Genomic DNA, 27680 nt, shown 5'->3' on the forward strand with positions numbered 1-27680 from the left:
GCCCCTGTTTTAGTGTCCAAGTGGTAATGACTGGCCATGGACAGGGGCCAAACTGATTTGTAAAAGCAGTAACTCCAAACTTCTCTTCTTGCTGGTGGCACATCATAAATGCACACAGACTAGAGCTTGCAGAACTCTACCAGCACTGTTCTCCTGTTCCTTCTCAATTTTTTTGATTCCACCCCTTTTGTGAGTTTTTATTTTCCCTATTCACAGAAAAATGCCCCTCACATACTGTCATTCACTTCTTCACTGAGAGGGTGGTCAGTCACTGGAACAGACCTCCCTGCCAAGTGGGCACAGCAGCAAGCCTGGCAACAGCTGACAGAGTTGGTCCCATGGTTTAGTTTTAGGTGGTTCTGCAAGGGGCAGGGAGCTGGACTCAATAATCCTTACGGGTCCCATCCAACTTGAGATACTCTGTGATTCGTTTACACACTGAATTCATCTTTGCCATTTTGGGTGATGCTCATACAACCCTGGCAGTCCATTTAATGGCAGGAAATAAATATGGAGAAATGTGCTGAGAAAGAAAACTCAAAGAAAAAATAAATAATACTCTCTATTTTCAATTTTTGCATTATTTTCCAAATAACTGGATATCCTCGATAGAGAGAAATAATCTGAAATGTAATCACTTCTTCCTCCACTTGTATTTTCTAGATAGAGTTATAGAAATTTGCTTTATTCTGCTAACACATTATAAGGCTATAAATACACTCAAAACTAGATGTATGATAACATTTTTTTTCCCAGAAAAAGAATACTTGAAATGTGAAGTGCCTTTACAGAACACTTCTTACCGCTGTGCACTCCTGTTTTCCTGAAGATAGCACGATACTGACCCTGCTCCCCACTAGCCACTTATGAAACCCCAAGTACTTCATTTCATAGGCAACTTCTGAGTACTCAGAACATGAGAGAAGGGATGAAGTTTGCTCCTTCCCCTCCCCACCTCCAGCCCTTGGCACTCAGAGAGAGGATTTCAGCGCATTTTGTGAAGCTCAATAATTTTTCAGGGTTTTTTTTTTCCCCTCCAACGCCTAAGGAAAGAAGTAGGTGATCAAGAGAAGAAAAGGAAGATAATAGAGTGCTTTCTCAGAAGGTTAAAAAGGAGCAGCTGAGGTGTATACAAATCCATAACCACCTCCCAGCAGCAGTACTTTTCTACAATTACCAGGACGATTATAAGAAGTGATTTGATTCTGACCAGATTCTGACCCCTTTTAGTCCTCCTGCTGATGAAAGTTAGGAAGACTCCACGCCCTCAGGAGTGCTGAAGTTAACACAGCTCCATGTTTCAGGGTGTGAATAGTCTTGCTCACAGTGAACAGGGATGGTGTTGGCAAAAGTATCTCATGTGATCTTGGAGGAAGGGGAGATGCATTTCTTGCCTAGAATTGCTAAGCAACAACCATCATTCCACTGATCTGAGCCTCTCATCTCCTCGACCAGTCGTTACCAGCTTAGCACATAACAGACCTGCTAGGGGGGAACCATTCACAATTTTTAGGTAATTAAATTGTTCTCCTCGGGTGGCTCTAAGTAGGTGTCAATGTTAAGACAGAGGAGTCTGGCACGAGTTTTGTGTGCACAGCCTTCATGTCAGACTGCCTGCTCTCCTCTTCTGGAGAACTGCTCGTTCCAGAGCTCCCCTTCTGTCAGACCTCCTGTCAGATACACCAGCCCTTTCCTGTATGGAAAACTGGCCCTTTGCAGATAAACTACTTAACAATGTGCTTTGGTTTTGGGGTTTTTTTTTCCCTTACAACTGGTATCTCAATCTTTTTCATGGAGAGCTTTAACGATCTGCAAGGATTATACCTTGGTTACTCCCAAGGACTTTATTCTGCAAGTGCATGTGTCTAAGTGGAACTTTTCTTAGTTCTAAACCACAAAACATGCACCCGGCGCAAGCTGGTTTGAGGTTTCAAAAAAATTCCATTTCCTATAAATAAAAGGTCACCTAAATGAGCAAATGCCTCCCCTTCTATTTTTTTTTTTAATATTGTAGTTATTTTCCACTTGTTTTTATTTAATCATCTGATAAACTTTCCCCACCTGCATTCTCTTACTGCACTTGGTCACGCTAGGGATTGCTGGCACTGCATTTATGCTGCCCTTATTTGCAATTTGTTGGTTTCACTTGAATTATGCAAAGGAAAATAAGATACTACCCAATTATACATAAAACACCATTAGTCCGTGCATTCTGAGCTTCAGAAGGACTCCCCAAAAGTTGTTCAAAGTAAATAGCTGAGATAAAAACGAAGCGCAACTTATTCCTACAAAACATCTTTTTCTTAAAAGTTTTTCTGCCTTTCCACGTGGCAGAGCCATTCTCTAATGCTAACTTCAATACCTAGTTTAATGCCTGTTATGTCTGGGTTTTTTCCATGGATCAGTAAGCAAATAATTAGCAGGCAGACAGAGAGCACTGGATTCCCTCCTGTATTTTGCTCTGCTTACAATCCAGCTCAAAACATGTGAGACCCAGCAAGCGAGAGTTCAACAAACAGCTCACAGTGAATAATTAACTGCCATTTCTCCAGGAGACCCTACATGCCTTCATCATTATCCTGGTACACCGTGTTGCCACTCTGAAGGTGCAGAGCACGGACCAACCGTGGTTTTGCAAATGACTTCGCCCGGCTCGCAGCGACGGGGAGCCCGACCCCGATTCTCCAGCCTTGCAACGTGATCCTGCCACTGGGCTGCTTTCTCTGGGCCACAAGCTGGATTATTTTAAACAATCTAACCGTAGCACCGGGCCTGAAGCAGAAATATTCCCCCTCTTTTTAACAAAACTCAGCCGCGGCACACCCGGTACGTCGTGCTGAGCTGAGGTTTGCGAGTCCAGATGAAAAGGAAGATTTACAGGATGAAATTATACGTGAGGCGGCCACGTGAGGTCCAAACTCAGGTGTGGCTGCATTTCACTCAGAGGCATAATGCTGTGGTGTTCCCAGACTCCTTGTGGGAGATAACCATCACAAAAATCAAAGGAATCCCAAGTGGATTCCAAGAGGACCCCATTTTTGGTCACTTCACCTTTGTCCTCATTTCCCCATTTACCACATGAGACAGTTCACTTCATCATGGTGCTTTTCAAAATGTTTCCTAACTCTCCCTTGTATAACATAAGAACCACAAGACCAGATCCTGCTACCAGAGCCAGGTGCCTAAAAAACCTCCCTGGATCAAAGCCTCTCAAAAACAAAGACACATTATGGCATTAAATGCACTTCTTACATCACTATTACAAGCCTTTTGCCACCTTGCTAAGGGGCTGTTGGATTTGTTTTTTGTTTTTTTTTTTTTAATAACTCAAGATTTAAGCACTGGTAACAATAGTACTTAAAACTAACAGGCTTTCAAAACACAGAGAAGACATTAATTAATAAATATACCCAGGACAGCAAAAGCACATTAAGGCCGAACAGTGACACACAATGTACCCAAATATGATAAATACTATGAGGAGGGGAAAAAAAAACCAGCCTCAAATAATTTTATATCTTTGAACGTATAACTTAATGTTGTCAGAATGGACTCTGAAGAAAAGCAGTGAAATTTCTAACAAAGTTTGTGAAAACAAAGGGGAGATCATAACAAGCATCAGGATTGATACAGGCTCGATAGAGGCTCTCTCTGTAGCCTTAATATCTCACATAAAAACCAGCCCCACCCATGACAATGGCATCATCTAAGGACTGCTTATTCAGAGAGGCTTCTCACACACTACCCTTGCAAAGCTTATCTAGGAACAACTTTAATAGGGTCGAGAACTAATGGGAACAGTTTTATAATAGCAGGAGTCAGAAAGATGCCTATCAGGGGATTTCAGGGCAGTGCAGTTCAGGTATTATTATGCTAATTCACTTTTGACCTTAGATTAACAATTAAATTACGCAGACTTTTACAATGCTGAAAATACGGAGACCATAAATCCATTTTCTGATCGATGGAAGTATAAAATTACAGAATTTAACAGCCATGACATCAAATTTTGCTGCTTTATTGTCTTTTTATTTCATCAGGAAAAATGACTGTATTCCCAGTAGTCACTAAATCATTAATTTATGTGACTGTTAGCTTTTGAAGATAACTCATCAAAATAAAACTTCCTTTTCTTGCTACCTAACTATGAGATACTCAAAGCTGCTGAGTTTGGTGACCAACCTGCCAGAGCAGAGCAAGGCACAAACCTGCTCCTGCTTCACCTGCCCTGCCAGTGACAGCTGGGACCATGAAGACATGGGATATTCAGTCCTACATGTGTGTCCCAAGGCCAGGAGGAGCTTCCCCAGCTCCTGTGCTTTCTGTAACTCCATTTACACCCTGAAAGGAGCTGGAAGTCCACCCCAGCTCCTTCCCGCCCTTCAAAAATTTGTTAATTAACTAAACATGGGCAACATGGGTTGGTAGTCCAGTGCTGTCATGGAAGTGGCACAAAATAAGCCTTTCAATTTATTTAAAACAAATTAAATATTTTTTTCCTCTAAATCTGTATATGACATAAAACATGCTTTTAATAAAGCAATTTTGTGCCTTTTTTTTTTTAAATCTGTACGATATGTAATGAGTATTAATATTTCTTAGCTGCCAGTGATTATTCTAGAAGGTGTGCATATTCCCCTGTCTCTGAATACTGCATGAGTGCTGTGGATATAACTCCCTGTTAACTGAGATGGTTTATTGCTTCTTTATGTGAATTATGGTATGACAAACACAGCGACAACACACTCATTAGATAAGCACTTGTCACACCAAACCAGATTAGGATCCTTCACAAGAAGCTTAATCAATTATAAATAATAACTGAACAGATCACAGCTCCTGTAACACCTGGAAATGCTCAAATGGGCAACTGCAACATGCCATTTAAAGCAGAAAACATTGCTTATCCAAGATGTAAAATGGTCCTGCTGTCTTTGGTGGTTTGTTGGGCATGTATATATTTTACTGTTCTGCATCTGGAGACCCCTCCACTTCACACAGTACAACGGGGCAGCATCTCCTCACTCGTGCTCTGGTCTGCAATTCTACCCACTTTTCATATGACAGGATCTTTCATATTATTATTAAAAAAAAAAAAAATTCTCCCCTTGTAAAGATTATAGAAAAAATTAAAGCTTCCAGAAAAAGATATTATAACAGCATAAGGACTTCCCCTGTTAGTGCTACAGGCCTTCCCTAGCAGAAGCTATGCAAGACAAGTTATTTCCACAGAAAGGAGAAATGTTAGCATTTCTCAATGAAATTAGCATTTCAAGCACCCAAATAAGCAGGCTAAGGAAGAAATTAATAGGCTTTTTTGCCTTTTTTTTTCATGCTGCCACCGTGGACTTAATTGCTATAATATGTTCCTGAAAGAGAAGACTCACAGGGGGGTAATTTTAACAGCAGCCTGCTATCACTTGATGGGGAGCTGCTGACTAGTGCCAGGGAAAGCCTCCTGCTGGGGTGATATGGCACCAGAACACCTCACCAAGAGGGGGCTGAGGAATCTCCAGCCCTGCAGAAATTCAAGAATTGAATACCAAAAAAAAACCATTTTACTCGATCTCGGCGAGCGAGAAGCCAACGGCTCCTTCCAACCATTCTAAGATCTTTGTGTTTTAAGATTTCCATCTTTTGCAGTGAGTTGCCTCCTCACTTATCAGCCTATGGACCACAGTGGCCACTCACTTTATTTTTATTTATGAAATAACATGGATCTATTGCTGGCTTATCAATAACTTCCAGTTTGTTGCAAGTTATGAGCTGTTTCTAACTAACTCCGCCTCCAGCTGCACTTTAAGCTGCAGCATTTAAACCTTTTCTTAAATACCAAGAGCTCCACAAATTAGCAACAGAACCACATTGTGTATGATGAGATATTAAGCCCCTCCAGATGACAAGGAACATGCAGGCTGTGAATAATCCTTTTCCTCTCCTATTTCTACCACAAACTGCAGCCATACCCTCCTGATGGTCTTTTAATAACACAGAGATATATGCAGGATTTTAAAATAGCAAGTCTTTGGAGCCCAGAAAATTGCTGAATAGGTAGATTCAATAGAAGTGAAACTGCTCTTTTTCTAGCACTGTCATGAGCATCATCCCAGACTGGGAAGAAAGTGGGGATTAATTAAGAGGAAAGGAAGGTTGGGATTGCTTTGCCTGCCCATCATGGGCCCAAAGGGAGGCAGGTGATGAGAAGATGAGATTCTTCATGATTTGGAAGATTTTTTTATTAACTTTAAATGAATTGATACGATGCAAATCTTCACAAACAACTGTAACTTGCTCATGAGCACACTTGAACAATACTCAGTAGTACAGTTTGTTGTGCAGTCTGCAAAAAAGGGTTGTTGAGGCAGCTTTTACATTTAGAACACACCAATATATATTTAATATATGTGTTATGTTCTGCAACTGAAAATTCACACTGGTATTTTCTTATTTGCTAATATAAAAGCTGAAATTATTTTTCATGATACACAATTAGTTTTTGAGACTAAATACTTGTGTCTATAAAGAATCTTGTAAAGTGTCCTGAGTTTAGTTAGGTTTTCCTATATAAGTTCATGGGGAGAAAAATAAATTAAACTTGAGCTTAAAATGAAACCCAAAACCTATACAAAAAATTGTTCTCAGAATCATGAGGAAAATCAGAACATTAAGCATTTTGCACACTTGCACCTGTAAGATACATGAAACTAGTTATCTTTGATGAATATCTTACTAATTACTCTTGAGGGGAAAAAAGAAGGACAAAGAAATTTCTCAGCTTTCTATTCCTCTTCACGCTTTTCTTTCAGAAGTTATCTGCCAGGAACAAACCCATACTTCATTATGTGATGATTAATGCTCTTCTCACACTTCATTTGACACCATCCTGTGCATTTGTGCCCCCCTCCAGTATCCCCTGCTGCAGGATTCAGATAGCACCAGCCTTACACAGGAACAAGGCTCCACGACTTTGACAAATAACAGCTTGTGGAGCATAAATTAAGACTTCTGTTGCTTTTGTTTTAAGATAACTGTGCTTTCTCAAGTAGACTAAATGTCACAATGGCAGTGCAGCCATTGTGCAAAAACATTGTTTTAAGCCTGCAGAATTGCTGAGTGCTGCACACTGAATATTTCACTGTGATAGCTACTGGCCACGTGTGTAACAACCTGATCTTATTGCAAGCTGGAGGATTTTTTTTGTTAGCTTCAGCAAAAATCAGCTGAATACTCCATAAATATTAAGGACAAGACCAAAGGAAACAACACAGAAATACAGAATTAGCATCTCACCTATTAAATTACCTTTACCAGATAATGAAAGGAACATGAAGCTGACACAGGCTTCTAAATCTGGAAAGTGGTTACATATGCTAGACTCTAGTTTAATGGAATTTATTTTAATAATTCTAGGCCTAATTCTACTTTTCTTAAAGTCAATGGGGAAACTCTTGGTGAGCTCGGGGAGAGAAGAGGTTTCAAATTCACCATGAAATTTTTCAGCAACGCCTAAGGAAGCTCCTTCAGTCACAAAGATTAAAGACAAGATTGGTACACACTGCTTCTTCAAGGATCACTACACCTTTGTACCCACCCCTGCACCATTTAGGATTAGGATTAAAAAACCCAAACCCACGTGCCATGTTTTAAATCCTGTCAAGAAATGGTCTATTCCCAGCACTGTTAGAGAAAAGGGCTTAACTCCACCCCTCTGGAAAGACTCAAGTGGCTGGAAGTGTGGGGCTGCCCTCAGCTGCCACGGATCCTCTTCCCTGGGACAACCCAGCACAGATTGTTTCAGACATCCTGTGCCATTCCCTGGTCCCACAGCACTGTCCACCACTATTCCTTTCACTCCAGCAGTGAAGTTTATACATCCAGAATAATCTTCCTGAGCATCACATACACAACATTTACAAGCTTGACTGTTCTGCTGCAACCAAAACACTGATATTGGCACTGCCTCCTGTGATCTTTTCAGGCACCGAATGAGAAATGTTGATTTGTGCTTTATTTTCTGGCCAGTTACAAGTTCCCATGCATAAATAAGGAGAGCTCCACAACATCCCATCTCAAGTCCACCCAGAAAGCTCTAAGCTAATGGAAAAATTCCTGTTTGTGTAACGTTCATATTCCATAAACCATTTCTCAGGAGCAACAACTTCCTCACCAAAAACTCTCACAGAAAGGTCACCTCTACAACTTTTTTGGAGAGGAAAAATTGATTTCCCTTTAGAATGGCTTTCCAGTGGGAGATGATTAAGCCACAAAATAGATAGCACACACAAGCATTGGATGGCTCAGATGTTAAAGTTGGTTTTTTTTGCTCATTTTGGAGACTGTTTTGCTGTTTTCTGCATGAATAACATATGGGGCACCTCTGAGTTCTCTGAGACTCTTCACCCCAGTAAACTCCAACACCAACCAGTGTCCATTGTCATTTACCAGCTTTTCACTGTGGTCAAGATGATTCACTTGGTGTCCAGCACTGCAGCTCTCTGTAGGATCCTGCTGCTATTCTGATTCTTCCTCCTTCCTTACTGAAGGAGGACACAACACCCTTTCTACAAGCAAATTAAAAATTGCAAGCAGACACTGTTAGTCTATATTTTTTGGTTTCAGCCTCTTTGGTCACTGACATTTTAGGAAAGACTGCCACAGAGACCGAAATGAACCTACCAAATATTTCTAATCTCTGCAATGTGCACAGTGACTTCAAATGAGGAACTAATATTTACAGTCAGGTCCTCTAAAGGTTATTTGCCATAACCCTTGAAGGATACACTAATGGCTATGATTGGTTAAAGGAGAGACATGAATTTCCTCAAAGCAAGCTCTTTATTTTAGTTCCTTATGTCAGAATTAAATCAAAATCTGTTTCTCATATCAGTTTTAGATTGGATCACTGAGCAGTTCAAAGCCTCTGCTCACAAATTGCTTCTCATCAGCAGGCTCTGGTCCTTGCCAGTGATTATCTCAGGACCATGACAAGCTACTTCAAAGAGCATAAATTTCACCAATGAAAACCGGTACAAGAATGAGCCTTTGCAAATTTTGAGACGTATCTCACAGCCACAGCTAACTGGCACAGACAAAATCTTTGTTATCCCTAAGCCAATTTTGTTGCTATACACGCAGACTCCTTGGAGAAAAACATATATGGCAAATTTGACTGCAATATTGTGAACCACTGAAGAAAAAGAAAGTAAATGGAGCACATATTTGTCCCAGTAAACACATAAAAATGTCCCCAAGTAGACCTCAGAGTGAGGACAAAGACACTGTTGACACTAACTTCGCCTTCTGCCTGGCAAAATGGTGGAGGAAACCACAGATATCAACATCATACCCCTCCACATGAAAAACTCATGGTGCTGACAACTTGTAATGACACCTCCCTTTTCTTCTTCAGGAGGATCATGACACCAGAAAATAATCAGACACCAGAAAGCTTATTAGATCTGTATTGTTATCAGGAATGAGCTCTTACAATTAAATAATCTGGACTGTAAGTGCCATTAGGCCATTATAATTGGCCTATTAATAATTCTTTCAGTGGGCTGTTAGGACTTTAGTTCAAGCTAAACCAACAACAAATCCTTGGCTCTGCACTTGGGGTGTGTTTCCTTCTCCCATGTCACTGCAGAAGGTGTTTGGCCAGGTACCCTGGTCTCAAGGACTGGCTGAACACACAACAGAGCTGATGGTGGGTACAGCAGGTCCAGTTTTCTGTTTTAATATCACCCAGAAGCAATTTATGGCAACGTTCCTTTCCCTCAGTCAGATATGAACCTACCAGGAGATAATTTGCCCCTGATTAAGAATCACCAGGAAATTGAGAAAAACAATAATTAACTAATAATGTAAAGCTCATTAGGGAGCAGAAATGTACCCAAATCTCAGTCCACATTCTTAAAGGCAGAAAGCAGTTCCCAAGGAACACTGACATCCTGGTTTACCTTTTCTTACTGATAATAACAGCAAGGACAGGACTACATCCACTTCCATGACAGAGGTTTGATAGAGGTGAGCATTGCACAAGGAAGACAGCCCAGAGCACCACCTACAGCACTGAACTCTGAAACCTGAACTGCCACAAGCTCAAGCTTTGATGAAAAGAAGAAAAAGCAGCCCATAAAAAGCTATTTATCTGGCACATAAATAACAGGGGCAATTAAGTAGGTGGACCTTCTGTGTATCTCAGCAGAAGACTGATTTAAAATGTCCCCACTCCATGTGAAGGCATTTTTGGATAAAACACTGCCACAGAAAATGGAAAACAAGAGCAGAAGCTTTATCATCTCAAGGTCAAGGTAACTGTACGTTTGCAGAAGTTTAAGAAGTGCTTTACTGTCTTCACAGCAAACTCAAAGAAACAAACAAAAGTGCTCAGCAACTAAGAACTGGTGATGAGAGCTGTGAAACCCTTGCCTGCTCTTCTTACAAAGACCAGAAAAAACCCCAAAGAATCTTATTCTCAGAATTGCCAGCCCTGAAAACAAACCCCTTACCTCAAGCACCACACAAGCACTGCTATAGCACTCCACAACTAATAAGTATTTGTAGACCAGATTCTCTACTTTTGCACAAGATTTACACTATTGAACAGGTATCTTTGTTGGTGTTTAATTTGGTAGGAGAACTCTGTGAGTGATCAGTCTTTTTTCTGGCTCTGATTCATCCGAGTAGTTGGGTTTTTATTTTTGTCTAAACAAATCTTTTTCTTTCTACAAAATCTTGTGGGCATTTTTAATGAAAAAAAATGAAAACCAGAGGAAAACCTTTCCACAAATTTGGGTTCAGATTTCTTTATATACTTCTTTTCCTATGGATAGCTATAAAAATAGAGAGGCTAATGATGACACTTCCTTCTATCCTACTAAAAATTTGGCTGTTTCCTCCACACGTTATCTCCCATGGAAACACAGATGTTTCAGGTACCTGCTCTCAGTCTTCACAACATTCCTTAAAGTAGGCTGGTCTCAAAATTTTCCTTCTGACTTAAGGTTCACACATTCCTGCTCCAAGGTTCCTCACTAGTATGCTGCAGTGCCCTCAGCACTGGGATTGGAAAAAAACCCAAGCTCATAAGACACTTGTTTTTCCCTGCAACATCCTCACCCATTTTCTGCAAAACTGCCACAGGTGATACTTAGTAGAACACCACATTAGAAGGTTAGAACAACACCACTTTTCTCTCTCCATACATCTTGGATTTATTGTTGGAATTCTCTCTCTTAATGGCATCAAAGTGACTCATCCTTTATGAAAGTCCCAAATTCATTCATCAAACTGTCATCCCCCAAAACCATTTTGTGTCTGCTTGTGCAGGATGCAACAGCATAGTCACAGAAAGACCCAAAAAGGGTTAGAAAACTTGTAAAGCTCCAAAGCTTAGAAAGTTTCTGAACAAAACTTGGAGTCTTATCTCTAATACAAATGTATACACATTAAAATGTCTTCCAGTTACAGATAGGCTTCAAACAAAGACAAGCAGGAGACCCATACCCCATTTCTGGCTCTGACTCACATTTATTGTATGGTCTCAGTTACAAAACAAAATAGCCTGTCCCTCAAACTCTGCCTGTAAAATCGAGTCAGTGTGAAGCAGCTCCAAGAAAACATCACACAGGACCAACATCTGATCTGATTTCTGATTTGAGACTACTTAGAATGGGCTGCAATCCACACGACCCATTTCATGTTGTCCTGTCCAAACAGAGGCACAGAGATCAGCAAAGTCATGGATCACTCCCAGCATAAGGCAGGAGAACAGTTCAGCTTCATCACTCAAAATATTTCTTCAGATGGAGTGGCAGACAAACATGGGACTTATTTTAGGACCATTTCCCATTTCACCATTCAGCAAAGGCAGCACCAGAGCTTGGTTTGTGCAGCAAAACCTGCACCCAGACTCAATAGGAGCTTCCCAAATTTTGAGGAACCAGGTCCCTAAGTGAGCTGCTGGCAGACAACTAAAGCTCTTTCTTGATCCCACTGCCCAAATTAGAACAACTTGTATTAAAAGAAATAACTTGCTAGAAGATCACTGAAGATGGAACTAAAGTAATACCTACTTAGTTTTAATAAGTTGGTTATAAGTTATACACTGTTTTCTATTCTCATCAAATCTTATTAATGTATAGCACTTCACCCCATAAACTGAATGTTGCTATGCCTTGAATCTATATCTTACTCTAGGGTTTCAGCACTTCTTTTCTCTCTAAAATTTAAGAAGGGCAATCAGGTAGTGGGTGAAAAATTCCTTTGTGAAGGAAAACCATCCTTTATACCCACACAAAATATAAGGACTTCTTAAGTAATTTTGCATCATTTAAAACACATCTTATATTAAAATATCGGTATTTTGCAGTGTTAAATCTTCAAGTTTTCATTCAATCAGTAAAGATGAAGGGTAAGAACAAAGTCCCTTGAAAACCTAAATTTGGATACTTGGCTTCCCAGCAGAAATTCCACCCTGAGATGCTGCACAGAAACAGCTGCACCTGACACGAGCACAGGGTGGGTCTATTCATCAAACACATGCACATTTAAGCAATGCAAGACCCCAGTACTCTCACTACTGAAACCAGATCTGGCACTTGCCAACAGGCAATAAAGGGTCTGCTCCAATCACAGGTAACAGTTTCACACCCTCACAAGCAGATACATCAGCATTGCTTTGACTTGCTTTCTTCTTTTAACAGATGTTGTGGAACCAATCTCCTGTGCCTGCGAGGAGGACACCTCACTTTGATGCTGTGAACTCTCCCTTCTGCCTGGGGCAGTATCACTAACAATAAATCATTCTCTTTGAAATTCCTACTGACCCTCAAGACACCAGCTGGCGTCCTGTACATAGCACATCTGCAATCTGTGTCCACATTCCTGCTTAGTGCCAGGGAAAGCATCACCTCTCCCTCTTCCACCCTGGAGGAATTCTCCAGCCAGTCACTCAGTACACAAGAGTCTAACTATTCTCCAGCAGCAGTGGGGCAGAAGATTTAGGAAAGACTCAGGAATGTTACTTGTAATGCCCACCCACATTTGAAGGGGTTGATCCCTCCCCTCTTGTACAGTTCCTCAGCTGTTTCTGGTCCTCTGAATTGGGTTTATGATGAAAGAGTCTTTCATTTTCTCACTCTTAATCCTACAGGTAATAGGAAAACCAGGGCTGACCATCATATTTTGTAAGAATCAGTCTTTCTAGTCCCAGTCTAGGCTTTCTGGGGAGACAGAGGTGGCAGATTGGTTTTCCAGGCTCAGTCCAACTGGAACATGTAAGTGAAACTCTGATTACTACCAACTTTCATAGTTTTACCTTTCACTTTTGAAGATCCTGAACATAGTGAAACCATTAATTACACCATCTTAACAGAGGTTATTTTCCATCAGAGTCAAGGGCTTGAAGAGGAACAATTTATCAGCCTCTCCCAGTTACTGTAAGTTCCCTACATTAACATAACTCCACCATCTTCCAGGCCAGAGGGAGAAAAACTTAGATTCTAGAGCATGTCAGAGTAGTCATCAGAAAAAAAACAACAAAAGCCTACACCACAACACATCAAGCTCTCACAAAGAATATTCTGCTACTGCACTTTGAGCAAGTGGAAGCAAAAGCAACCCCTTTAACCTGAGTTCTCTTCCATGTGATCTGATTAGTGCTGCTCATCTGCTGACAGGTAGCTTAAAATGCAGAAACCAGTGATTTCTGGTGGTTCGAGTGCTCAAGCACAGGGAGCAGTATTTTTCCTTACCCAGAACCTGTAATTCTGATAATCATCAATTCTGCAGCGTTACAATGGCTCTTCCAGGTGCTGGGGTTGAGGGGTACACCTGCACCACGTTGCTCAGCAGTGGGACACAACCTCCCCTGGCTTAGACAGTGGCAGATGTGTGGCAGTGCACATCAATCACACCAGACCTCGAGGACGGGAGGAAGAGAAGCCACTGCCATCAGCTGAACCTGCAGGGGGGATCAATGTAACAGAATCTAAATATCCCCCTGGATTTTGGCCAGTGCACAACTGCAGCTACTACCCTTGCTCCTAAGAAAGCAGCCTGGGAACTTCAATTATCGTGGTGGTCAAGGTCTTGGTTTTATATCTCTAAGGCAGCAGCTCCAGCAACACAATTATATTGCTCCAACGCCGACTCGAAGGAAAAACTGCCACCCGTTGAAGCACCATCATGTTCTGTAGCACATAAATGTTAATTAGAGGTCTTTTTTTAGAAATTATGAGATGCTCCAGTCCTGCACAGTGTGAGATTTGATGAGATGAGAGCACTGGGTGGTACAGCTAGTAAATCAGTTTACTGTACAATCTCATTTCTTTAATGAAGAGCAAATAAGTGAGCCTTAGTAAAGCAAGAGTCCCAGGCGTACACTTGCTAACCAAAATGCTGGATTTAACTTTTTTTTTTGTGTTCCTCCAAAACAGGGAGTGCTGACCTACTGCTAGTCATTAGAGAATGTTCTCCTGTCAGGGGGTCAAAGCTAAGCGTAAACTTTGATGTCAGAATTAAAAAAACACAGAAGAGATGAGTGGCAAGGCCATGATGGGAGAATAGCTAGTGCAGTTTTCATAAGGGAGTAACTTTTAAAAGCTGACAAGAGCTGTCAAGGTGTCAGGCCTGGAGAAGAGCCAGCACAATTAACATATCCTAGGCTTCAATCTACCAGGAGGGGAAAAAGAAGGATTTATTTTGGACAATTACAAATTAATAAATGGAAGTGTCAGTTCCTCTGTAGAGCGCCCATTAAAGCATTCTACAGGTCAAAACCTCTTACAGTTTCTGTCATGGTAGGCAACACACTAACATTATTTAATATTTCAAGCAATTTTATTGTCAATGACAGCAGTTGCAGAGGTACAAGAAAATATTTCCCTTAGCAGTATATCAGGCAGTTTACCCCACAGAAATCATCTCCCATAAGTGACTAATATTTTTGACTTCTGTTATGAGCTCTGTGGGGTTTATTTATCTATTTATTTTACTTTCAGAACCGCACACCTATGAATGAGAGCGTGAAGTGAAGCACTCAGGAGGACACACCACCCCACCCCCTTACATCCTCCAGCCACACGCAGTCCCTGCCCATGGAGTGACAGGCACCTGCTCAGGGCAGCTGTTGCTGTAGAGCCAAACAGCCTCCCACACCCTACAGCTCCTTCCTGCAGGCAGACAAGCTCTCCCCTCCATAAAAATTAGGACAGGTAGGGACTGCTCCCTCCCTGACCTCACTGGCTGCCCTTGTTTCCCTCACTCTGACCCCCCATCAAATTCAGACCTTGCACAGCAAGCAGAGCCATTAACTTCCTTGTGTGAGGCTCACACCAAGCTCGGAAATTGCTTCTGCTGTCCTTTACTTCTACTTGAAAAAAAAAAAAAAATCAGAACAAGAACTGGGTTTGCTTGACCTGCAGAATAACTACCCTCTGCAGCAAACCAAGGAAAGACAGGTGCACTACTTGAACCCTGTTATTCTCAGTTGCCTTCTCAACAATAAATTGGAGATCAAATATCTCCACATCAGGCAGCAACTTGAGGTATTTGCAAAGGAGCCCATCCTCTCTGTGCATACCCATATAGGAAGGCACAGAAGCCCCTTTGCAGTGGTGGATCCCCAAAATATGGTGAGCAGCCAGTGAAGCTGTACCCAAACAGGAACATAAACCTGGAATTTTACACTTTTCCTACGCTGATGCAATAAGAAGCTTCTGAAGCCAGCACTTTATGAATACACGATCTTTTCTTCTCACTATTGCTTAAGGAAAATGATACAACACTATTTTTGCCTCGTTGATCTTCCTGTTAACGGAGGCAGAGAGATGAGTCATTAGCTACTCCAGCTTCCCTTTGTTCACAGCCAGGCAGGTGTGCCGAGCCAAAGCAAAATACCCAAACAGCACTTGAAAAGAAAATCCGCCACCCGCAGAGACATTTGCAAAAGACTGGCTATCATCTGAGATATTATCTACCATCATTTAAGTAAAGTAACCCCCCACCTCATCATCATAACTGGAGGTTATGCAACACCTACCATTTCAAGGTTGCCCAGCTCCCACCACTGCAAGTCCTATTGCTCTGCTGTAATGAGAGTTTGCTTGGACAGTCACTCCTCCTCCCTCTGATTTTTTTTTTGTTTTGTTTTGTTTTGGGTTTTTTTGAGTTTAGGAAAAAAGAAAAAGGATCCTAAAATAGGCTTGGTTACAGCACACGCCTTGCAGCAATTTTGGCATGGGGTGTCTGGACATCTGCTTCTGGCTTGACCTACTTCTAAGCATCTGAACACAAAAATCTCCTTGTAAATATTCCCCATGGAGTACTTTTTTTAGCTTTTAATCCCCCAGTGATTTCACCTGTCCTTCAGAAACCTTCTGAGCTGAACTCAGGTATACTGGGTCTGGCCACTTGAAGATGCTGGCAGTGTTGGCCATGAAGGAGTAACTCAGACTAGAGCTTCAACTGTGCCAAGCAAATATCAAGTGCTCCATGACAAGGTTACAGCCTCTGTAGGCAAAGCAGACCTCAGATAGGTTAAGAGTCATGTAACACTCACAGGCAGACTACAATTATTTATCTAAGATGATATTTTTATATATATTTCTCATTATACAATCCATAATTTTTAACCAACACTATATAGCAGGCTGATGTCAGGAAAAGCATACTAAGTGGGTATTCCTTAGAAATGCAAATCATGTAACCATGGGTAGAAAGGAGGGAAGAAAATGAAGCAAACCATATCAGCAGCATGCCTTGTACTCGCATCCAAACAAAGGAAAAACAAAGGGTTCATTAAGCAAGAAATGAGTCTTGAGATGGCACAGAAGAAAAGTCTCCTGCTGGGGCAGAGAAGTGGGACTGCAAAGCAGGAGGAGAGAGGAGGAGAGGTGGCAGCAGCCTCTGTCTCACAAAACAGAAGAAAGAACCATTCCTGTTAAGCTTAATGCTTGCTTAGCAAAAGAGAATGAAAACAACTAAGGGTGAGTTTGATAAGCATCATTTTAATGCTTTGTTTGCTTATTTGATTTTTCTAATTTGTCCTATTTGTGTGTTCCTTTTCACAGCAATATAACCTTCCATTTTTTTATCATACCCAGTGGCAGGAATGTCTCATACCACACTTTTTGTCCATGAGACAAATACTACTGATAACATTAAGTATCCTTGAACAATGCTGGATGTAACCTGTGTGCCTCTGTAGCACCCAGTTGCTTCTCCGACAGCCAGGAGAGGAACAACAATAACAGTGAGGGAGGAAGATGCAGAGAGGTGAGAAGGAGATCTGATCCTTAAGGGAGTCTCCAATAATGATCCCTAACTTCTGGTACTGTCAGAACCCTTCTCTTCCACACTACTGCTGGGAGTCCCTTGCTTTGTTTCTTGCTCTCACTACAAGCAACTTGTAAGCAGATATGTCTCTCTGTAGTTATAAATCATGTAACACAATGAGATCCTGCAGCAGATGTGCCATACAGATGCCAGCACAAGCAAACACTTAACAGCTATTAAAAAAATACAAAAAAAGAAAAAAATAAGTAGTTTAAAATAAATTTTAAAAAATCAGCATTAAAAAAGGTGGTCGGGTTTTTTTTTTCTTAATTTTGTTGAACGCTAGAAAAGGGAAGGTGGGGTCCAGGTGCAGGGCTTACTTGATAACAAGTCTTCTCTTGTTAGCATTATGTATATCAAGACTGCACACCAAGACAACAGCAGTAAGTCCTATCAGAGATGCCAGGCATTAGTCACATTAATCATGAATGAACTCGAATTCATATAATTTATAATTTACATTACAGTATACCACAAATCTCTTGCTGGGTCTAATTTAAGAAAAGATACAACATGCTGTTGGAAGAGACAATTCAAGTGCTCGTATTTATATTGTTTGCTGCAGGTTGAATGTCTTAAAAAAATAAAAAACAATCATTCAGTCAAAAGACATCAACGCTTTCAACCGTGTGATGCTGAACTTCTACTCTTCTGCCACACATGGAGACTTCTGCCACACATGAAGAAACTGGAAGGTCCTTTACAGAATCCTTCAGGTTTGTCACAAGGATGTCATGAACAAGCATGGTGAAAGCACGGTGAGAGACTAGGAGGTATGACTGGAGTGACAGTGTTTGGTGTCCTTAAGATGCAGGAAAAGGCTCAGCAGATCCAAAATACAATCAGGACTGAAGGCAGGGGCACATTTCTAGCTTTCCTTTTCACTGACTCTCGAAATGTGCTCAAACGAGGGCTGTCTGCCAACAGAGGTCAAACTGACCCATTCCTGCTCGCCTCATCTGTCCTTTCAAATGCTCACGGAGCCCTCATTTATGTCTTTCTTATTGCAGTCCTTTGCATTGTTAGGGTGGGGAAAGCTTAAATTTGGGAGCCACTCATACCCTTCATTGTACAGCTGTAGTAGTAGCACTAATTAAAAAACCAAACTGAAACAAGAGCCAACCAGCAGAGGCTCTGCAGCCAAGACTGCACTGACTGCATGTGGAAAAGGAGAAGAAAACCCCAAGTTGACATTTTTGCCTCCACTGAACACTCCTGGAGTGGTTTAGGAACTTGAAGACATTTCTGTGTAAGCTGCAATTAAAGTACCCAGAACAAGAGCAATTATTGTTTCTGCCTAAAGAAACCCCAGCACTAGTGTCTGCCCAAGGTATGAGAAATAAAAATACGTTTTTTATATATACAGGCGTATCACGAAGTTGTAAGATATCCAAGTTCCAAAAACTGAACTTGAGTATCAGGGATAAGGGAAACTTGAAAGTTCTTAAAAATTAAAATCTTTTGGGGCCATTTTGTACACAGGGGTTCCTTTTTCTCTTTAGGCTAAGAACAAAAGAAGATCCATCATCTTTGACAGGGGATGCCTTGCAGCCAGTTGGGATAAAGGGAAAGCCCCTTTTCAGAGAAAAGAAACCTTTTTAGGCAAAAATTAATATATTGAACTTATGTGAAAAAGGGTGGGTTTTGTGAAACTAAAATGTAAAAGATGTAAGCCCAAGGGGTCTTTTTCCCCAGAAACTCGGTGAGAGAAAGACCTGGTGCACCGAACAAATTCTTCCTTGTTTCTTTGTTCTCTGAGTTTATGCCATCTTTCTAAATTTAAAAGAGGGATATTTCCCACACAAGGCATCCAGCCTTTCCTGATATGGACTGTGAGAAGTTCACCTCTGGCTCCAGAGAGGTCCCAGCGTCCTGTTGCCCACAGAGCGCAGAAGGAGCCGGGGTCACCACTTGTGGGAAACCCACTCTCACTTCCATGAAGTTTGTTTGTCTTGTCACATCTCCTCACAAAAGGCAGTGCTGATTGCAAGGCTACGTTTCATCAACAGGTCAGAGCTCCCACTAAAAAAAGAACAAGCTTTTCCTGAGCTGAATGGAGCATTGATTTTGCAATAATTACCCTAAGACTTAGCGGGGTTTGTACCGAAAAGGTTGTGCAGTTCTTCCCAATGAAGAATAAACTCTCATATGTAAACCAGCGTGCACAAACCTCAGGGCATGAAGTAGAATTCCAGCAGAGCTCCCAGGGGGAAAAAAAAAAAATATCCTGAAACTTTTTTTTGGTAGCAAATAGGAAACTACGAGGTGGCTTTTGCAGGACCAGGCATGGAGTACTGACCACTCACATGCAGCACTTAATTGTTTCAGCAAATTAGATCATGTTGTAAGAAATTATTCACCTTGAGAGGTCAGAACTTAATATATTACTAGCAATGTGTTAGTTTTTCCTTCACTTTCTCTGTGACAGCTCAAAACCATGGAGTAACAAAATGCTTCTCATGTTATTCATCACTTCCAGGTAATCTATAATCTGCTTGATTGCTTTCAGGACAGCAATGGAACTGCATTTGGAATTCTTGAAAACTGCAGAAAAGGTATTCTGTTATTGGTTTGAACTTTGCAGTGATAATGATGCTTAAATTAACTTTGGGAGACTGACTCTGAAGCATGACTGAAAATAAGAAGTAATATTCTTCTGGCAGGTAATTGCTTAGCTAATCTATAGCCTAATACAACAAAGCAAGTGATGGGCAAACCACCATCTGACCTCCAAGCTTGTATTACACAAGTTTTTAAACATTGCTCCCCTCAAAAACACTGTATGTCAAAAGATGCATTACAATATGCACAATGCCTCAGGAATTATGAACTAAAAACTGCTATTTTTTTCCTATCTTCAAGTCCTAATTATTGTGCCCATTCTTATCATAGGGCTGAATGGGAAAAAAAGTATTTTCTTTTGCAACAGTGTTGGCCAAACAGCAAAAACCTGATAGATGCTGATATGGTAAAGCAAACTTAAAATTAGCCTCAAGTTCAGCTAACTTTGCTGTAGAAAGTTTCTTGAACTGATTTAAAAAGACAAACTTGAACTGAAATATAGAAGTAGAATTTTAAACAAAAGAGTGAGCCACAGAGCAGTAGAAATGCATGTCAGGGAGAAAAACATGCAGGATGTATGGAACAAACATGTGGTTCCTCCTGTCCCTTAGTCCTCCCTCCCTCTTTGTGTTGGTCCTGTAATTTTTTCCCCCTCACTTTAGTAACGTGCTCAATCTAGATTTTTAAAACAGTAATAAATAAGCGACGTGTGGTTGAAAAAAACTTGTAATTTCTTTTTTTTTGGATGGAAATTTAACATTAGTGATTTATCAGGTTCTGTATCTGGATACTGAAAAGGACAGAAATCGGAAGGCTGCAATAATTCAAAACTAGAAAGAAAATAAAGAACTGAGGATAAACACTAAGTTTCTAAACCGAGGAAGGGTTTCAGCTGGGTGAGGCTTCTCCTGCATTAAGGGAGAGGCTCCTCGTGGAATTGGTAGTGTCAGTGCACGGGGCTAATGCTCTGTTTGCAGGCTATTAGTGGGACAGAAAGGGTATATACTCCTCTACTGTAACTGTGTTTGCTCTGAAACCACTTTTTCGGAAAAAAAAAGACTCCATTAATTAATGAAACATTATTACAGAATCAGATTTCCCAAACACGGAAAACAGAAAAAGTTACACAGTATCTTTTCTGTTATTAATTACTAAGGCAGGAACATAGTGATATGTCTTTTCTTTGGTAATGAGAAAACAGAATGTTTGTTGGGAACAAAATTGGATTTCGCAGGATTAATATTTTATGCAGAAATATCCTCATCTAACCCGTCAGTACAAGTTTAGAGCTAAAAAGTGCCTAAATACTCTGTTATGCTGATACCCATCAAGAAGACAGTTTCTGGGATTAAAATTCATAGGCAAAATAAAAAACTGGAAGGGAAACAAATTCTTTTCTTTCACCCAGGAAACAGTGTGAAGTTTCTCCCTACATAGGCTGAAAAATTCATAAAGAACAAAACTTATCTGTTTAATTTTAAAATACATTCTGTAAAGCAGAATAAAGAGTACCACTGGCAGTCTTCCACCGCAGACCAGGAAAACTCTTTCCAAGTGGCTTTGTGCCCTAACACAATGGGACTGTATTTCCTCTTTTCCTGAAGCCTTCCAGTTCCTGCTAATTTTCTCCCTGCACTTCAGGGTCACACCAAACCTGACTCCGAACCACCCACAGGTGGTGGCAGGGGTGACCCTCCTCTTGGCAACCCACCATCCCAAAACAAGGCTCCCCCTTGAACTGCCTCGCTGGCATTTGCTCTGGACATATCCTTACACCCCGAAGGAGTGGAGCTCCTCAGCCTGTCTCCCTCCTTCACAGCCCAGTGTGCTCCTGCCATGTTGGCAATTCTGCCTTTCTCTTCAGAGGAACAGAACAGGTTTTCTATTTAAAGAAGCTGAGAAAGGAAGCATCAAGTCTATTGCAAGACTCTGCTCCAACGCTCCCAGCAGTGCTGAGCTAGAATTAATAGACCTGGCAATGACCCTTATTAGCATTACTGCCAGTACAAGTGCTTAAAACTTAAAAGGAAGCTTTTCACTAATAAAATCCCCAACAAAGAAACCCCACTCCAACCACAAAAGACCATTAAATAACACAGTCTTCATGGGTAAAAAAACCCAAACCCAACCTAAAATACAGTGACAGAGCAGCCTGTATTTGGGAGAGGAGGGGGTCATTTTGTGGTTGTATGTGCATTGCAAATACACATATGAACATGAATGCACAGTTGAACCTTCACTTGTGTTCCCTTAATATTTAAAAAGGCTACAAAGATGAGCATGTTTTCCTGAGGGGAAAAAAAGAAATATAGGAAGACATGCCAAAATACATTCTGGGAAAGCAATAAAAACAGTAAGAAAGGGCCACATAAGATTGATTCAAACAAAACTGTTTAAATCCTCATTTCTGCTCACTTAACGCTCGGCAAGTTCAGACTGCCTGCCCATGAGGACACATCAAGATGTGGCTCTCTTCTAACAGGAGACATGAGCTAAAGTAAGACAAGGAATATAAAATTACTTCATTCCAGAAAATTCAGCTGCTGGAACCCCGACTGTCTTATATTAAAAATGATTTAAAAAGAAGAGAAAAATACAACGAAAAAGAGAAACGCTGAAATGCATTGCAAAGAATCATTTTCACTGACAAGGAATGGGGAAAAAAATGACACTGGAAGTGCATCCCTGTGTCCCAGAAGCTCCATCCAATGGCATGTGCCGGGCTCACACTCTCCCTAGGAGGAATGAAGCAGCTGGCATTGCACCTGCATCCTGCTGCCCTTCCTCACTCTCCCTGCAGAAATACAGCCACCCTCAGTCTTTCAAGGCACCATGGGCTTGGCACTTTCCTGATCCTAGACCAGCAGAGTCGGTGCTTAAAGGAGTGATTTATCACTTTCAGGGATTGTCACGGCCATAAATTTTCACGGTGGCCTTCTTGTCTTATTTGTCATCTCAAACATCCCTCGTGGCTGGGCTCAGCGTGCAGCAAGGACCAGCAAAATGCCATTTCAGGCTGCTTCCAGCTGTGCTGGGGCTGCCAACTGCTGGAAGGGGACAGGACCCAGCCAAGAGCAGCTGCCCTCACCCTCTGCCTCTCATGGACGTGTGTCCAGCAAAAGCGGATACGCGTCATGAAACAAGCACTGTCCTGCTCTGCACCTCTCCTGGTGATCCCCTTTACCATCACCCTAGCAGGTAACAACTCCAGCTTTTCCAGTGGAGCTTAAAAACTTTTTTTAAAGCTGGAGAAACAGAAGTTTTAATATTCTTATTTTATGAAATCTCTTATTAGAGAACGTCCCCAGTATCTGAGTTACCATATGTCACGTTTGTTTTGCTTAGGAAGCAAATCTTCAGAAAATTCTGAAACACTTTAGTTTTTATCCTGTACTTCACCAAAGCTCTAGACACACTGCTCTAGAAGATAGCACTATTTTTGAGAATCATTATTTCTGCATTTCAAAGATTGCACACAACGTGTTGCCTCTGGCTCAGTCTGATTCCAGTAGCTCCAGGGGAAACCCAACCTGCAAAAAGCAGGCCTGAAAAATACAGCAAAAAATCCTGTTGGCTCCCAGCAAGCAGTTAAGTTCTTTCACTTCATGATTCTCCCAGTACATGTGCTATTTCCCTTCAAACAGACACAAACTCTTGGGCTATGCCAGAAGCTGCAGATGCACTGCAGTGCTCGCTCTGCAAGTGCCAACCAAGGAGAAGATGTGGGTGTTTTTCTTTTTCAGAGGGAATAACTCTACAATGAGAGTTTTTTTTAAAAGAGCTGTAATGATGACTACAAGGATTTGTTGCTTTGTTTTTAAATTGCAGGCTCAAACAACTGCTTACATCCAATTATGTTTGCTGGGAATACTGGCATCCCAAATGTGCTACACCACTCCTTATCCACTTTGTACCTGGTAGGAGGTACAGCTTTAGTTAAATGATGAGGCTTTTATATTATTGTTATGCCTAACCACACCCTTCCACTTCCAAATTTCATGTTCTCCACCCGTATGGCACGAAACATTTATTCAAACACATAAAGATGAGTTAAGTTTGGACTTCTGACTGACTACAGATCGATATTCTCTAGCTTATTAGGCATTGATCTCAAAAAAATTGCAAAGAAAAACATGTAAGAAGTGGAGAAAAACACAGAAGAAATCTGTGTCTGGAACAGGGAAAAGGGACAAGTACTCATTTAGTCTTTCTGCATAATTTGTCCATTATTACCTCCATACAATTTTAAATACATTTCTAGAGCACAGAGATAATTTTCATCCAGGGAGAAACAGTTTGAGAAATGACCTCTGATTCTGTGGGGAAAATTTCCTACTTATAATTTACTTAATTGATTGTATTTTCATATGTAGATGCAAATACATTAGGGCTATTTATTTTTCATCACAGCTTTCACTGTTATTGTTGCTTGATATTTGGAAAAGTCCTCCTGGGAGACGAAACAGCACCAAGCTCTCGAGTGTGCTGCCGTGATATTAGGTGATTAATCAGAAGTTCTGGGATGAAGAGGAAGACTTTCATAAGCAGAAATAATACCTCTTTATTCCTGTAGTGGCAGAAGTCTCTTGAGGAATGGTTGATGCAGGGGACTGAGCTGTGGGACCCAGCCTTCTTCACCAAGCAGACAAGCACAACTCACCCGCTCCGAGCAGCTCTAAGGTCATTCAGAGCCTCAGATTTAATGCTCAGCCACATTTATCAAACCCACAGCATTTCGAGGACTTTTTTTCCACCCTGCATGAATAAAGCAGTTCAGAGAGCTCCTCGTGCACTTCCAGAAATGCTGAATAAAATCATAGAGATGTTTTTAAAGTCCTGGCGCCGGTCTTAAAATCTGCATCCCGGGATTTTAGACCATCATCATCAAATAGTAATTCTTGTAGGATTCAAAAATGTAATAGCTGCAGAGAGGGATTTGAGCAGTCTCTGCAAAAAGCCATGAACTGTGAAAGCTGGGGAAAAACCCTTTTCAATGACCTCATCACTGTGGATATTTCCTGCCTTCTCCAGCAGAATGGAAGAGACTCTTTGCATGATGTTATCACATGTCCTGCCCCAGCCAGAGAATCCACATCCTGATCTCATCAGACCTTTGCATATAACCCAATACCTGTTCCCCCCTGTAAAATCCCCCCAGATAAAGTGGGTTTTCCCCTATGATGTAAGTGCTAAGACCCAAAGGTTTGTAATTTAGAATTTCCCCTTTACCTCATGCCTGGAAAGTCCCCAGTTGTAACAGAATGAATATGCAACCCCCCTGTTGAATATGTAGGTCCTAAACCCTTTATATATGAACTTGTGAGTCCAAATAAACTATTCCAGCTTCTCACCTCCCTGGGATCATGTTAGTTTATTGACCTCCACAAATTCTCTCATTACTATATTAAATAGCAGCAATTCTGCCTTTGTTACATTTCTCCCTGTATTGAGCTCATATTGAGAACATTTTTGTTTTAAAGTACACCTGCATTTTACTTTGGTTTTCTTTTTTTTCTTTGTCTAGGCTTTCAAAGCAAAGCAGAGAGTTCATTTCTGCCTATTACCTCTGACTGCTTGCAAGCTGCTTTTCCAGGAGTACTTCATAAAGGCTCCAGCTATTGCTCTCCAAACCATATTGTCAAAGCTGACAACAAGAACACACTAACAGAGGCAGTGAAGCTCTTGAGACAGTGAACTCCTTCAGCTCCTAGGAAATAAAATTAGTTTTTTGCCCTACTCCTATGCTTCCTTTCTGGACTGCTCAGAAGGACCTCACTCTGTCTCAAAGTGGGTGTTCAGAGCTGTAAGACACAACCAACACCTGACAGCACAAGGCCCCCCGTCCAAAGGAGGAAAAATTAAAATTTAAAAATCTTCTGGTTTAAATCCTGTGAATTTTCTTTTAAATCTATGGAAAGAAAAAGATAATCTCCTACAATAGAATTGAGGTACAGGAGCTGTTAGGAATGTTTTCTCTGATAAACCCTCCCATGGCTTAGGTGGTGTGACAACAGAAAGCACAATTAGGATTAAATGTGGCTTTTCAGAAAAGCTGGGATGAACTCAGGTTTAGGCAGAGCTTTCATTCATTTGATCATATAGGAACCACTCTCAGGTGCTGGGATCCCTGAAACCAAACTGGCTGCACATGCTTACAACTGTCCTTCAATCGTGGGAAACTTTTTCTAGCAAGTACTTCCCCATCCATCATTATAGAAAGGTTTCACTGAAGGGAAAAAGAGAAAAAATACGAAGCAAAACCCAAAGACGGATTATTAGTTCCTCTCACCCCTGCTGAACTGCTGGAAAACAACTGAGGTAGGAAGTCTGGAGACAAAATCAGAGCATTCAACAGTACCACCTGCAAATGGCTCCATCAGGATTATTAAATTAGGTTACTCAAAAAAAAAAGCACTTAGTATGAAGTTCCTTGAAAGCAGAGCAAATCAGAGCGAGCCTGTGCTGCAGCATGTGCTGCCTGCCAGCTTTTACACCCAAAATACAGGAGGAGGAATCTGTTTCTTTCATAACACCAGTAGAAGCCACCACAAAAAAATACTCATGGAGAGTTAAACTTGATCTAACATTTTAATCTCAGGAATCAATAGTCTTATTTGCAGGTAATATGACTGAGAAGCACCCATGCATTTTTTTCTACTGGAAAACCAAAAACTTTTCTCTGATTTCCTACCAAGGAGATTAAAGTTGTGAAGACCTTACAGAGGAAGAGGATGACTTCTTGTGCTTCCCCAAACACATCCACAAAGCCACCTGCAAACACACACAGACCCCTTACACAAAAAACAGAGGGGCAGGATCTGCTGTGCTCTGTCAGATGCTGGTGCAGGGCCCACCATCTCCTGTCTACAGCCACCAGAAAACACTGCAAGCAAGCCCCTGTTCAGTCCCACACCTGACCTCTGCTTCAAAATCAGTTTTTCATCCATCCTGAATGGAGGGATGAGGACTGCAACCCTCAGGTTCTCATTATTTCCAAGTGCTTCAGAGCACTTATAAATTAATAAATAAAAATCCTAAGTGAGGTCAAGTGGGGAAGACTCTGCCCATCACTTCTTTTTTTCCTGCCATCCATTAAGGACCTGCTGCTGTGTGAACATAACACCTGAAGAATCAGTTCCAGCTCTATTTTAACTAAAACTCATAATAAGCAGCTGCAGGATGCAATGAAGCTACCTGCTAATTTCTTATCTAACATATATATCTTTCCCTCCAGCTTCTCATGGATTGCTATTGCTGCTGGGGTCCACATCTCCATAGTTCTCAAACCTAAATCTAACACTCATGCTGACAGTGTAAATTATGGGCTAAATAAAAACACCAGTGAGAGAGGGAGGGAAGTGTTTCAGGAAGATGGGCTGACAGAAAGAAAAGCAAATTATCTTATATAACACAGATATAAAACATGTGTAGCAACTCGTCTACATTCACCCTGAGCAGAATTACAAGACAAAGGGAAATTCAATTAGAATGGAAAGCAATCAATCCAGATACACAACCATATGATTTCACCAGTCAGAAAAAAAAAAAAAAAGGATACAGAATAATTACCAGCTAAGTGGCCTAAGTAGAAATTTCCTGTACAGCTATTACATATCTTTACATTATCATTACATATCTCTTCAGTGGAGTCAAGATGCATTGTCTTTCCCTCTGAATTTCATAGACTTGACCCCTCTACAGACCAGGATGTTGCTCTGGGATGCATTGTCTTTCTCACCATGTGGAAGCACTGCTTTTATCTTACCAAAGTAGGGCACACA

At 41.1% G+C, this 27680-nt stretch overlaps 1 protein-coding gene across 2 annotated transcripts in view; it reads right to left on the reverse strand.

Moving 5' to 3' along the window:
* ZNF804A (zinc finger protein 804A) overlaps positions 1–27680 on the reverse strand; it is a 167106-nt gene that overhangs the window by 27264 nt on the left and 112162 nt on the right. The window lies entirely within an intron of this gene.

Source organism: Manacus candei, unplaced genomic scaffold (genome assembly GCF_025592945.1).
Source record: "Manacus candei isolate 608988 ecotype Guabito, Panama unplaced genomic scaffold, ASM2559294v1 h1tg000029l, whole genome shotgun sequence".
Lineage (NCBI taxonomy): Eukaryota > Metazoa > Chordata > Aves > Passeriformes > Pipridae > Manacus > Manacus candei.